Source organism: Nicotiana tomentosiformis, chromosome 7, assembly GCF_000390325.3.
Source record: "Nicotiana tomentosiformis chromosome 7, ASM39032v3, whole genome shotgun sequence".
NCBI classification, from domain to species: domain Eukaryota; kingdom Viridiplantae; phylum Streptophyta; class Magnoliopsida; order Solanales; family Solanaceae; genus Nicotiana; species Nicotiana tomentosiformis.
The window spans coordinates 84880231-84894653 of NC_090818.1; positions in this window are offsets into that span (position 1 = coordinate 84880231).

The window sequence follows — 14423 nt, forward strand, 5'->3', positions numbered from 1 at the left end:
TTAACATCAAAATATGGATTTGAAGAACAGAAATTTAGGGTATTGTCTACAACTAAAGAGGGTGTATTTTGGAGTTTTGACCACCGATTTGGACTCGGATTTAGAAACTAATTATATATTTGGACTCTCGGGATTTGGTCTTGGACTCAAGTTTTGACCATGTGGGCCCTAGTTGGCTTTTATTGATTTTTGAGGTTTTGATTAATGATTGAAGCTCTATTATTTGGAATTGATTCCTATGGCTTTGTTTGGCGTTATTAAGTTGTATTTGACTAGATTCGAGTCGTTTGGTGTTGAATTTGATAGGAAAATGCGGTTGTTATTGATTAAAGCTTGCCATTGTAAGAGGGAGTTCTCCTCATAGGTGATCTATTTGCTACTTGCTGGCATGAGTTAGGAGATACGTATAAGCGAGGTGACGAGTGTATATGCGTAGGTAGATTATGACCATATCCAGTAAATATTTGGCGTATGGTTATGCCTTTTTTATACTATGTGGACTCCTTGTTCATATTTCACTGATTTTGTGACTATGTAATGACTTGAAATTTGTAGTTTAGAAGCATGTGTTAAGGTTATAACATGTTAAATTGGACATAAATGATTGTTTGCCATATTGAGTTTCTTTGTAGAGCCATAGTCATATACTTGTCTCATTGATTTCATGATCTGGTGGTTAAATAACTTGTCTTAGTCATGATAAATATTAAATAAGACTTTTGAACGATGAAATTGTCTATTAAATTGTTGAGATAAATTGAATTGCATGATTAGCCATAGCCATCTTTTATCCTTATGTGCTTTTATCCTCATTTCTATTATTATGACTCAATGCCTTTTTATTATGTTACCTCATACATATATCTATGAGTTTGAGAGCTTAATATTGTGAAAAGATGAGAAATTTGGCACCACTGGTATTGTGAGCAGATATTGGTTACTGATGATATTGTGTGAATCGGGTGGCACGCTGCCACGAGTATATATATGGATTGGGTGACAGATCGCCACGGGTACATGTGTGGATCGGGTGGCACGCCGTCACAGGTACATGTCTGGATCAGGTGACATGTCACCACAAAAATATGTGTGCATCGGGTTGCACACTGCAACATTAGTTTATGTTGATCGGGTGGGACGCCTCCACGGCACTTGGATTGGTACCGTCCCCTAGGAGTATGTGAAAAGCCTTGTTACTTTGATCCCTGTGAGTGTAGGCATACGATATGTGCTTAGTGAAGGGCTTATGCCAGACAATCATATAGTGCTGAGTGTGTATGCGTGTGTGATGATTCATGGGTATTTTTTCAGGCACCATGAGAGTGTTGAGAGTCTGATTGAAGGGTACTTGTGCCAGGCACTATGAAAGTGCTCAGATTGTGTGTATGAGTTGATTTGATTATGAAATCTTTCATTTGACATGTAGGATTAGAGTTGTATTTTTCTCATATTAGACTTTTGGTTTGTAGACTGGTATTTGTCGTACCGTTGAGCTGAGTAGAAGTATTATTGGAGTCTTCATGATGAACTGCTTTGCATGACCCCATTCGCAGCACATGGAGTTCCCTTTCCCTACTTATTTATTTCTGCCTATGTGTTTCTTTTCCAAATAGATGTATTTGTTGAGTTGATTCTAGTAGTTCTTATTAGATGCTCATGACGTAGTGACACCGAGTTTCGGGTGTTGTAGACGGTTAAGGTCGTGTTTAGACCTTATCATTGATTATGTAATTATAATATTGAATTGAAATTTATTCCGCATTGTTATTTATATCATAAAATAGTTAAATGGACTAATAATTGGACTTTTTTTTTATTGTTGTTGAGTGTTGGCTTGCCTTGCGAGCAAGTTAGGCGCCATCACGGCCTTTGGTGGGATTTTGGATCGTGACAGTGAATAAATTTATTGATTTCAATGCAATTTTTGTATGTCTAGCCCCAGTTACATGATAGAATGGTTTGAAATATGTGGAATCATGCTTGTTTAATTGATGATGCCTGCTTTTAGTAGAATCAGTTGGTTGGCAAAGGTTAAAATTCTCCATTATGTGAATGCAATTTGTGGAATAAGCATGCTCTGGTTTGTGATTTTCTTGTCTTTGAAAAATTTCTGATGGTTTGTTCTAGTTTATGTATACAAATTGCTTGAACTTTTGGCTTATCTTTCCGTTACCTGGTAATTTTGTTTCATGTGTTAGTAATAAAATGATGGATGAGGAATGTTCGGAGGAATTGAAATTGGTGTCGTGGAACGAGTCATGGGTGCGCAATGCTGGAATTTTAGGATTTGATTAGTGCCTGATCAAGTCATGAAGACTCAAGAGCATAAAAATGACTAATCGTGTAATAGGCTGATATAGAGTGCAATGTGAGGTGTTAATTCTGTAAATTGACTTGTAATTTATCTTTATTTGTGGCTATGCCTGTAATAACTTATGTATGTATTCATGGCTGAATTTGCAAATGGTATGTAAATGGTTTGTGGTTATAAGTTAAAAGGGCTAAGATCTTATTAAGGTCACTGAGCCAAGCATGCTTGTAGAAGTTAGAACCCAAAAGATTGAGTGTGTCGGGTCTAAAGTTTTAGGCCCATTCGGCACGGATTTCATTTGATCACATAAGCCTAACGATATCCTGGGCTAGGTTCACAGGCCTATTATTTACTCTTGTGACTTGGCCCAATGCCTCCGCCCCTGAATGAGCAATTTAAGCCCAGCCCAATAAATCTTTCAGAATCAGTTCTTATTAGTAATTTAAAGAACATTTAACCCAAATAGCGGTCCATCCAAACACTTAAACTAAAAATAGCCGGTTGAGGTATAATATATGCATAATTTATGTATTATATGTGTATAATTATGTATAATCAATATATAATTTATGTATATGGCTAGAAAAGGTAAATAATTATTATGACCGGCTATTTGTGTAAAGATCCCTTTTAAATCACTCGTTCTTTGATTAGTTATTTCTTTCTTTGATTCTCTTTTTCTGATACAGAAATTCAAGATATGAATATGTTGGCAACAACTTTGGTCGAGCTTTGTTTGAAGTTCATTTCCCTGATCTCAACCAAGTCTTTTTCATTAGTAATTATTTCACTCATATTCTAATTCATAACTCCTTCAATAATGATAAGAATAGCCTGTGTGAAGGTGCCCAGCTATAAATACTATCTTTAACTTAATATCTCGTTAATAATAATCAAACCTTATACTTTTCCCACAAATGATTTCATAAAGTACGCCCTCACAACGTATCTCGAATTTATGTAAAGAATAATCATAAATATGTTAGCATGCCTTAGGCGCGTCTCAACAAATTAATTATCGTAGCTATGTGCACGTTCGCGTGGCATAGTTATAATCCATAAATCAAAATACCAAGTCTGTGTTTCTGCGATTTGATAAATTAATTCTATAAGAATAATAAATGTTATTAATCGTGTGTACCCGTGATATGATTTGTGACGCACAAAGAAGATAAGTGCACATGCGCATGGCTTGTTTTAAGATACAACAACAACCCAGTATAATCACACTAATGGGGTCTGGAGAGGGTAGTGTGTACGCAGACCTTATCCCTACCCTGGGGTAGAGAAGTTGTTTTAAGATAAATTTCATAAATCAATAATTAAGGAATGAAAAGCAGATAATGACAAAAATGCATTAAAATCCTTAAGACATAAAATATCCAAAAGTAATATAAGGCAAGTTTAAATTAATAAAGCGACAATGCTAGAACAATAGAATTCGGGGAGTGTCTCATACTTACTTTTCGATCAACAGAACTTCTTACCCAGTCTTTTGTGTTTACGGACCATAAATGAAATCAAAATATTTTTTAATAAGAGATTAAATAATTTGGTGACTTGGAATGCCGAAATAACTCAATTCCAAATGGTGACTCCTTAAAACTAGTAAAAATATCCCTTCTAAAATAATATTACTTTGATTGGAAAAACTCATTTGCCTATTCTAAAAAAAGAGGTGTGATAGCTTTGACGACTCCGCTGGGTATCAAACCTAGAATCTCTGGTTCATGGTTCAAAATTCAAGCTTGGAGTGTGGTTTATACTTGTTTTTTTATTAAATGACTGATATTATAAATTTGGATCTAATGTGCTAATTGCCGCTCGTGTACCACTTTGATATTATGTGAAATGTATATGAACTGTCTTCTTATGCTTCCCCCCTCAAAATCTTCTAAATCTATTAGGGTGCACGTATGTGTGACCCTTTTCTGTTAGAAAGTCACACAAGTTTAGGATGGGGTTTGGATCAGTTATAAAGACGGATAAACTTATGTGTTCCCGGTATGTTGCTTCACCGGCTCGAGTTAGCTGGTCGGATAAGCAGGTATGGATATCTCTCCCATAAAGATTTTAATCTAGAAGAACAAGCCATATGTCGGATTCCTAGTAGAACTATTTATTTTCATCACGTGCATTTAACTTTGGGAGGTCCGCACAAGAGTAGGGTCCGTCTAGGACAATGTAACCATTTTAAAGACCATCATGTTCATCTTATGTGCTATGTATATATTGTTTGCTGGGCTTACATTTTGATTGACAATCTAGAATAAAGGAAAGAAAAGAAGAAAAACAAAGATGAAGAAAAAATAAGAGAGTGAAATTCACTCGGTTATTATGAAATCCATGTGTTCAAAAAATCAAAGTGTGTCAAATTTACTCAAAAGGTATTGCAAAATAGAGAGATTTTCAAAATATTTGTTATTTTTTATTTGAAAAAATAGACCGAACTACACGGATATGATTCTCAATATCCAGTGAAAAATGTAGGCAACCTTCATTAGGTTCGGCCCCACTTTTGTAAAAATAACGAAAAAGAAGACTTGTGTCAATTTTTTCAATAATGATCGAGTCAACCCACTTTTGTCTTTTCCCTGATAGTTTTTGTTGGAACAACCGTAGAACCTCCTTTTGGGGCATCGATAGGCTATTTTTGTAAAAATAGCCATGTTATTCTCTTGGAATCGCCCTTACCCTCGTATCCCCATGAGCAGGGTAACCCCATGAGCCTGATTGACTGGCAAGACAACCCTAATATCTTTTCCTGGGTGCTAAAGGACCGTCTTTGCAAAAATAGTCGTTATTCCTTATTTCAGAAATTATCTTCAGTAAAACCCAGATTTCAATAAATATTTTGCTTATGTTAAAAGACCTATTGGTGTAGAATGATCAATGTTCAGAACATGCATTTCCAAGCAGCGGATAAGACCCCGTAAAACCTTCAGTTATGGTGGAATGACTTGGAAAAAACTGGGCAAAATTGGGTTTCTACACATATGGGGGCATTGATAGGTATCATAAAGATTAAACCTAGGGGAGACCTGATAGAGGCTTTGATACCGTTCTGGGATCATGCGCACAACGTGTTTCACTTCTTGAATTGCGAGTTGACCCCTACACTAGAAGAAATAACATGCTATGCCGGATCTGGCAGAGATTTGAGGCACTAATATCTTATATCCCCTAGAACTGTCACCCCTCACAAGTTTCTAGACCTTCTAAACATAAGCTGGCGAGTCAGAAATTCAAACCTAGCAAAAGGGCGGTGTTCGTTGCAGTCTCTGTACAACCGATATGGGAAACCCGATGGATTTGAGGTACATGAAAATGGGCTTTGCAACAAAGCGAACAAAGATAGTTGAAAGGTTCATAGACATTTTTCCTTCGTGGTAGCAATATTAGGCACCATGATCTTCCCGAGAGAGGATAAGAACCTAGATCTTCAAATAGCTGGGGTTGCATCCATCTTTACAACTCAGGCTAACTCTACAAGGACAAGGCCAAAATACTTTAAATGTTGTAATGTTATATTTCAAATTTTTCTAACTGAGCACCTCTGTCACCACCCTAGGTACATGAACGGTAGAGTAGATGAAAGTAGTTGCATTATGGGGTATAAAGAAAGGATGAGTGGTTTTAACTTCCTAGAGGGAATCAAGGCTTGGAATACACACCTCTGATCATTGACCATGAGTCATATTAAGTGGACTTCTAGTTAGCTCCCTGTCAGAGAGGTTATACATATGTCTACCTCCAATTGCTATCTTTTGTTATTGTGTCTTCGAAGTATCCAACCAAATTGTAATGACCCGACCAGTCGTTTTGAGTATTTGCACTTCGCTCGGTAGTTTGAGGGTACGAGTAACTCCAGATATTATTACTTATGTGAATCGTCGGTTTTGGTTTTCAAGTTATTCGAAATCGATTTGGAAAAATGAATTTCATGATTTAAGATTTAAGTTGGAAGAGTTTATCAAGTTTGACTTTTGTGAATTTGACATCGGAATGAAGTTTTGAGGGCTTCGTTAGGTCCGGATGGTAATTTTAGACTTGGGCGTATGCCCAGATTTGCATTTAGATATTTCTAGAAGGATTCATCGCTAATTGGTACACGATGGAAATTTGAAGGTTTGAAAAGTTCATAAGTTTGACCGGGAGTTGACTTTGTTGATATCGAATTCAAATTGTAGTTTCGAGAATTGGAATAGTTTTGTTATGTTATTTGGAACTTGTGCGCAAAATTTGAGTTCATTTCGAGTTGATTTGATATATTTCGGCGCGAGATTTGGAAGTTGAAAGTTCAAGAGTTTATTAAGTTTGATTTGAGGTGTGATTCATCGTTTTAATATTGTTATGTGTGATTTGAGGCCTTGAGTAGGTCTGTGTTATGTTATGGGACTTGTTGGTATATTCGGACGGGGTCCCAAGTGGCTCGAAGGAGTTTCAGACGAGGTTCGGTTCGTTTGGATTATTTTTGGCTAGGCTGGTATGGCTGGGCTTCTAGTGTGACCGCACCTGTGGAGCTAGGGGCACAGGTGCCGAGCCGAAAAAGCGGCAGTGGCATCGCATGAGCGGTTTGGCTGGACTGTCACTGGCTCGCAAAAGCGATGCATTTTTGCGCAGAAGCGCGTCCGCAGAAGTAGAACTATGGATCGCAGAAGCGAAGGCAAGCGCAGAAGCGTAAGCCTTGTTCGCACATGCCTTTGCGCAGAAGAGGAGACTTTCTGCAGGTGCGATGGTCTGATTATCAGTGCTCTTCCGCAGGAGCGTGAATTTTGTCGCAAAAGTGACGCCGCAGAAGTGGCCCTTGGTTCGTAAAAGCGAAAAATCGCTGGGCAGAAGCTATATTTTCGAGGGTTGGTCGTTTTATTCTCATTTTTGGATTTTGGAGCTCGGTTTGAACGACTTTGGAGAGGAAATTCACCATGTGAATTTGGGCTCGTGATTCTATCTTCGTTTTTGGTAATTGGATTATGAATTATAAAGAGAAATTGAGGGTTTTAGCCTAAAGTTTCATAAAGTGAGTTTTTGAGTTTTGAACATCGATTCAGAGTCGGAACTGAGTGAAACTAGTATGGTTGGACTCGTAATTGAATGAGTTATCGGATTTTATAAGTTTCGTCAAGTTCCGAGGCACGGGCCTAGGTTGGACTTTTGGGTTGATTTTGGGCTTTGATTAAAGATTCGACCTTTATCTATTGGGTTTGTTTTCTTTGGCTTTATTGGATGTATTTGAGATTCTTTTGGCTAGTTTCGAGCCGTTCAGAGGTCGGTATACGCGAGATGTCATTTTTGGAGCATCTCTTGGCTTGCGCGCTATTAGAAACCAGTCTAGGCTATAAGCTTATCCTGTTGGGTCCCACTAAGGTCATTTATGATGTTGAGCTATTTGCTTACATTGCAATTACATACTCAGTCATACACATTCATTTGCATATAATATCTCAGTCTCTGTTACCATTTATTGATACATCACATCATCATTTTAGGCTAATTTTATATGACATTGTGAGACTAAGAGACTGGAGAGATTGTTGATTGAGTGAGGCTGATGGCCTAATGGTGAAGATATTGATGGGATCGGGCTGCACGCCACAACAGGTATTATTGATTTATGATGGGATTGGGCTACACACCACATCATGTTTTATTGATTTATGCCATTATTGGCTTGTTATAGCGCTTGGACTGACGGAGCCCCTCTAGAGTCTGTACACCCCGAGTGACCGCAGGTACCTACTGAGCGCGAGTGCCGAGTGATTGGGAAGACTGAGTGATTGTGAGGACTGAGTGAATTGATACTCTAAGAGTATGAATATGGTTTTATCACTGAGTTGCATTGCATTCGACATGCACACTTGACATACATGCATATAGATGTATTTTCCTCATGCTGCACGACATTGCGACCTTCATGACTTCACATACACATTGACATGTAGTTATAGAGATGTACTTTCTTCATGCCATTTGAAAATGAAACATTTACCTGTTGAAAGTTTTGGGAAAATCACAGTTTTACAAACGTACTCATATTTTGGTGATTTCGGTAAAAGATTTGGGTTTTCACTGATATACTTGAAAAACATGCCTATTTTCCGGAACTGTGAATGAGCTGAGCACTATATCTCCGAGTTACTTCTTTTATCACTTTTATTATGTTGTTATGAACTGTTGTTGGCTATTGGTGTTGGACACCGACCATTGTTCCATCTCGTCACTACTTTCAACCTAAGGTTAGGTTTGTTAATTATTGAGTACATGGGGTCGGTTGTACTCATACTATACTTCCGCACCTTGCGTGCAGATGTTGGGTATTAATGTTGCTGTGCACGGCGGGAGCTGGATTTGAAGATGTACCTGCGTTCCGGTCATAGGTGCCTCTTTATCTTGGTAGCTTTAGAATTTTAATCTGTTCATATATATTTCAAAAAGATGATGTACTTTATTTCATACCATCTTTGTAAATTCTAAATCTTAGAAGCTCATGATTTGTACTACCAGTCCTTGGGGAGTTGTATAAAAATTCAGTTATCTCATCTTTGATTCACGTCAGTGTTATTATATTATGTTATTTTGTTTATTGGCTTACCTAGCGGGTTGGGTTAGGTGCTATCACGACGGTGTGGATTTTGGTTCGTGACAAGTTGGTATCAGAGCTCTAGGTTTATAGGTTCTACAAGTCATGAGCAAGTATCTAGTAGAGTCTTGCGAATCGGTATGATGACACTCATACCTATCTTCGAGAGCCTACAGGGCATTTAGGATAAACTTCTCATCTTTCTTTTCTTATCGTGCCACATTGATTCAGCTTGAAATATAACGTTTTGAATTCCTTCCACGCATTCGTATGCACATGTGAGCGCTCGATATCAGCCGTGCATCGCCGACTTGTGATTCCATGGATGAGGTGTGAGATGTCACTACAACATTATGTATATATAGCTAAGAAGTATATCGTAGCTAAATACAAAAAATTCCGTGGCTAAATAATTTAGTTACAATATTTTATTCTGTAGCATGCGTAGCAAAATGTAGCGTAACTAAAAGTAAGCTACAAACTTTAACGTTTCATGGCTAAGGATTAATACATATCTCTACAAGAAATTTTATGATGTGGCTATATTGATAAAAAATTTGCCACGAAAAATTTATATTTGTAGCCAATAAGTTTATTCTTTTGCTGCAAAAAACCAACTTTGTAGCTATCTTTTATACTAGCCACAAAGGGATATATTGTGGCAAAAGATGTAATTTGTTTTGCCACAAAAAGAAATAATATGTAGTTGTGCTCACATATTAGCCACGAAGTGTAGTATTTATGTTTAGCTATGAATTCAAAATTTTGTAGCTATAAATTATCACCAATATTCATGATTAACTTTTTTTGTTATATATCATTTTCTGACTAGATTTTCTATTACATTTTAATTAGTGATGAAAAACTAATTTATTAGTGACAAAAAATATTTCCATCGCAAATGCATTGCTATTTTTTTTTACATCATTAAATATTTTTAAAAGTTTCAAATATTCCATATCCATGCATAGTTTGTTTTATGAAAACTAGAAACATAATAAGCTCGGGATATCATTTACTTCACACAAACTTACATGAATAAATCCAAAAGTTAATTCTAAAACGTACAATTATATATCTAAAGTTGATTCATCCTCAATATACTACTATTCTACAAGAGACACAATAAAAACTAGCTAATGGGAGGCTAGAGAATAAGATGAACTCAAATGTATATTCTTGTCAAACTAAAATAATTCAAACTATGTACATTGGGTTAGATATTTTATCTTTAATCTATAAAATTCTAGGGAGTTCTACATTAAAAAAGAAAAAATTCTAAGTAATTGATTTGGGGATTGAAAATGTCGCCACCCGATTGCATCCAAGGAAGAAATAACTTCAGTTTTCATGATCTTCTTGCATTCAAGGATTAAAATGTACCTTGTAAATTCAAAAGAAACAACAATTAGCACAAAAATGATGAGCAAACCTAAGGAAAATTATACAAATGTCACGTTTAATTTGTAAAAATGCTAATAGAATTTCAAGAAGAAAAAAATTATGTCTTGATATTCTTCTACAAGAATTTTTAACAAATAATAAAAAGGAAAAACTCAAAGCAACAACACAAGTACACGAACCTATACACCTTTTAAAGAACTTCTTAAGGGATCTTCACCTCAATAATATAACCTTATAATTTTTAAGTTCCCACGCAATATTTATAACAAATAAAATACAATATTTATCAAATTATTGGGATATATAACCCGCAAAATTTAACCAAAAAATCTAAGTCAAATAGGTATAAGGAGATTTAAAAACCTTAAAATATAGAGATATGAATATAACTCGGAAGAGGAAGACACCGAATTAACGATGGTTGAAGAAGAAATGGGAAAGCGGGAGGAGGGGTGGCGGCTGAGAAGGGGAGGATGTGAGGTTGAAGTTAGGTTTTGGTTTGGCTTTGCTATTGCTTTACTGTTTCTCATATACAATTACTACTTTTTTGGTGATGTATGAAAGTCTATAAATACAAACAAATTAAATAACAAATTACATACGAAAACAAAAAAATAAACATATAATTTACATTAAGTAAGATAGAAAAATTAACTATTTGCATAAAATAAAAATATTTCTTTATAATATTTTCTGTCCTATGTGATATATTTTTAGATTTATTATATCCTCGTATTTCAATTATATTAGCTTCTTAATTTTTAGTGTTTAATTATATTTGTGATAATTATTAACTTATTAAAATAGTATTAGACCATAAAATTAATAACTTTTAAACTTATTTAAATTTAATATAATTAATGATCAATGTAGGTACATGCAAATGCACGCGTATAGTTTTTAAAATCTGCTTTACTCATATACTAAAATTTTATTAAATATTATCGAATACTTATTTAATTATATTTGAAACTTACAAGTAATATTATTTAATTTGAATTATGATATACTAGTTAGTTTTGTTTTACACTCTTATATCAACCATATTAAATTCTTTAAATTTTTGAAATAAAATTAATAATATCAAAATTATGTAAGTATTATATAATATAAAATACTAGTCACAAGAGAGGCATGGTCTCTTTCTGAATCATATTAAGTTCTCAATTCTTAGATTTGATGTATAATTTGATTTATGATCATTAATAAGTTATTAAAATAGTAAAAGACCATATCATTATAACGTAATTTATTGTCTAGATTAAATATATATATATAATTTACTTTACAATACAAGTGGTACAAGATTATAGTCGTTTAAATTATACTATATAATTAGTTAGTCACACATTAATTAGATATAATTCCATTATTTTTTAATTATATTTGAAACTAACAAGTAATACTTTGTTTGTTTTTAATTGTAATATGCTAATTAATTTTGTTATACAGTCTTATACCGTCCATATTAAATTTTTTAACATTTTTGAAATAAAAATTAATAGTACTAAAGTTACGTAAGTATTATAAAATATAAAATAATAGTCGCAAGAGAGGTCTCCCCTTTCGAATCATATTAAAATCTCAATTTTTAGATTCGGTGTATAATTTAATTTATGATAATTAATAAGTTATTGACATAGTAATGGACCATATCATAATAACATATTATTATATAGATTAATATAAATAATCTGCTATAGAATGTAAGTGGTACAAGATTATGGTTGTTTAAATTCTACTATATAATTGATTATTCATTCATTAATTAGATATCATTCCATAATTTTTATTTATAAATGGAACTTATAAATAATACTTATTTAATAATAAATATAATATAATTAGTTTTCCAAAGAACTCAGATATTAACCATATTAAATTCGTAATTCTAAATGTATCTAGAGACATGAAAATTATATAAAAGTTTATATGAATAATAATATTAGTGATAGATAATTAGATATTTCTATTCTACCTATGTAATTGTTAAGCTAACTATTTTTTTCTTGGTAATTAGAAGCAAATATATTTATTTAGCTACACAATTTTATTTTAGGTAATTTTATGTGGCTAAAATATTACTATTGCTATAGCAAATTTTAACTTGTGGCAAAAAATAATAATTAGCTGCGAAATTTTATCTCAAAAATAAATTCGTGTCTATATCATCTTATCATGCAAACAACTGTAGCTATTAAATCAAATGTTGCCACGGTAATTTAGTACTTGAAGCAAAAAATATTTGTTTACCTATAATATTTTATTTTAAATAACTTGTTATGGCTAAAAGGTTACTATTACTATGGTAAGTCTTAACTCGTAGTTAAAACTAATATTAGCTACAAAATTTTGTAATAGCAATAACTTCGTGGCTATATCATTTAACTATTGCCACAAGTTTTTGATAACTTGAAGCAAAAATACGTATTTGGCTACTACTTTTTGCTTCAAAAAATTTATTATGGCTAGAAGATTACTATTGCTACAATAACTTTTATTACGTGACAAAATATTATGATTAGCTACGAAATTTTATTGTAGCAATAAATTTATAGCTATTTAGGTAATTATTGCCACGACTGTTAGCAACTATAGCAAAAATGAGGAACTAGATTTGCCAATTTAATTTTTGTGGCTAATTTTTTTTATAAATTTGTAAATAGCCATGGAATTTAATTTTTTGTGGCTATTGTTAGGTACTAGCCACGATTTTTAAATCTATAGCTAAGATTTCGTTGCTATATATGCATAATGTTGTAGTGTGTGATTTCTGTGTACTGATGATGGGCCAGTCTGGAGTACTTGATGCCGAGTTATGACTGTAGCTTGAGCATGGGGATTTTGGTTATGTAAGCACGTGCTTTTGGACTTATATGTCTGGTAGCATCCCTATGAGTGGAGTTTGTGACTCGATGAGTGGTTGGATGGCTATATGATGAGTATGATGTGACTGCGGGATCTGTTCAGATGGTTTGAATGTGATGAAAAGAGTTTTCTTGAGATATAAAAAGGACTATTAGGTGCTAGATTGCTGTCTCGATATGAGGTATAGTCTCGAGTTGAGTGTGTTGAAAATTTTTTCATGTTGCTTAATTGTGGAACGAAGTAGATCTTCATGTCTTGTGGTGAGTTCAGACTCAGGAAGATTAAGTAATGGCGTAGTAATCGCGGCTGCGAAAGGGTATAGCAAGATATCAATTTGAGGCTAAGCGAGCAGATTTTCTCCTGCGGAGTAATCTACAGAGGTATGATCCTTATAATGCTGTGTGGAGAGTTTCCCTTCTACCAGCGAGGTATATGTGTTGATATTTGAATTTGAATTTGATTTTGATTGAGAAAGTTGACCTGATCGTCATGTGGATGTATGCGGGCTTAGTAGATGATTTGAGTACTATATGGCTTGTGTTATGTGAGCTTATGAAGGATTTAGTTGAATCTCCCAGCGGTATTATGGCAGTCATAGAGTATGGGTATGGTGAGTTATCAGTTATTCTATTCTATGGTAGTGAGCTAAGTGGGGGAGTCTGCTATCGACGATTTGATTGCATGGTTACGTGTTGCATTGGTTTTGGTCTGAGGCATACTTGTGGATCGGTTATGTCTTGCAAAGGTTAAGATCGAGGATGACTCGAGTAAAGAAATTTATGGATACGAGATATGTTACACTTTATGGGTATATGAGAATCATGGGATGATTGAGTTGTTATTCGTGAAGGATGTAGTGCGCGTAGAGAAGCAAATTGCTCGATTGCTTAAAGGTGTGGATTACTTCTTTGGGTGTTGGTATGCTAATGGGGCATAGGTCGTTTGGCTCGTTTGGGCGACGCAATTGAGATTTGAGTAGAATGGATGACTCTCGAGAAGGATCTAAGGGATTCAAGAATTATATATAGCAATTGAGAATTTTTCCGGATTTGTATATGGCTAGGATATGAGATTTACATTGGATGGTGTCGAGACTCGCAGTATTTCTATATCATTATGGATTTTACATTTCGGTATCAGAAAGGTGGATGAAACGGCTTCAGATTCACAGAAGGCCTCTTTAGAGTGGGTATCTCGGTTGCGGTATGTTTGGGATGCTTAAGAGGGAATACAACAACTTATGGGCCTTAGGGTGGTGTG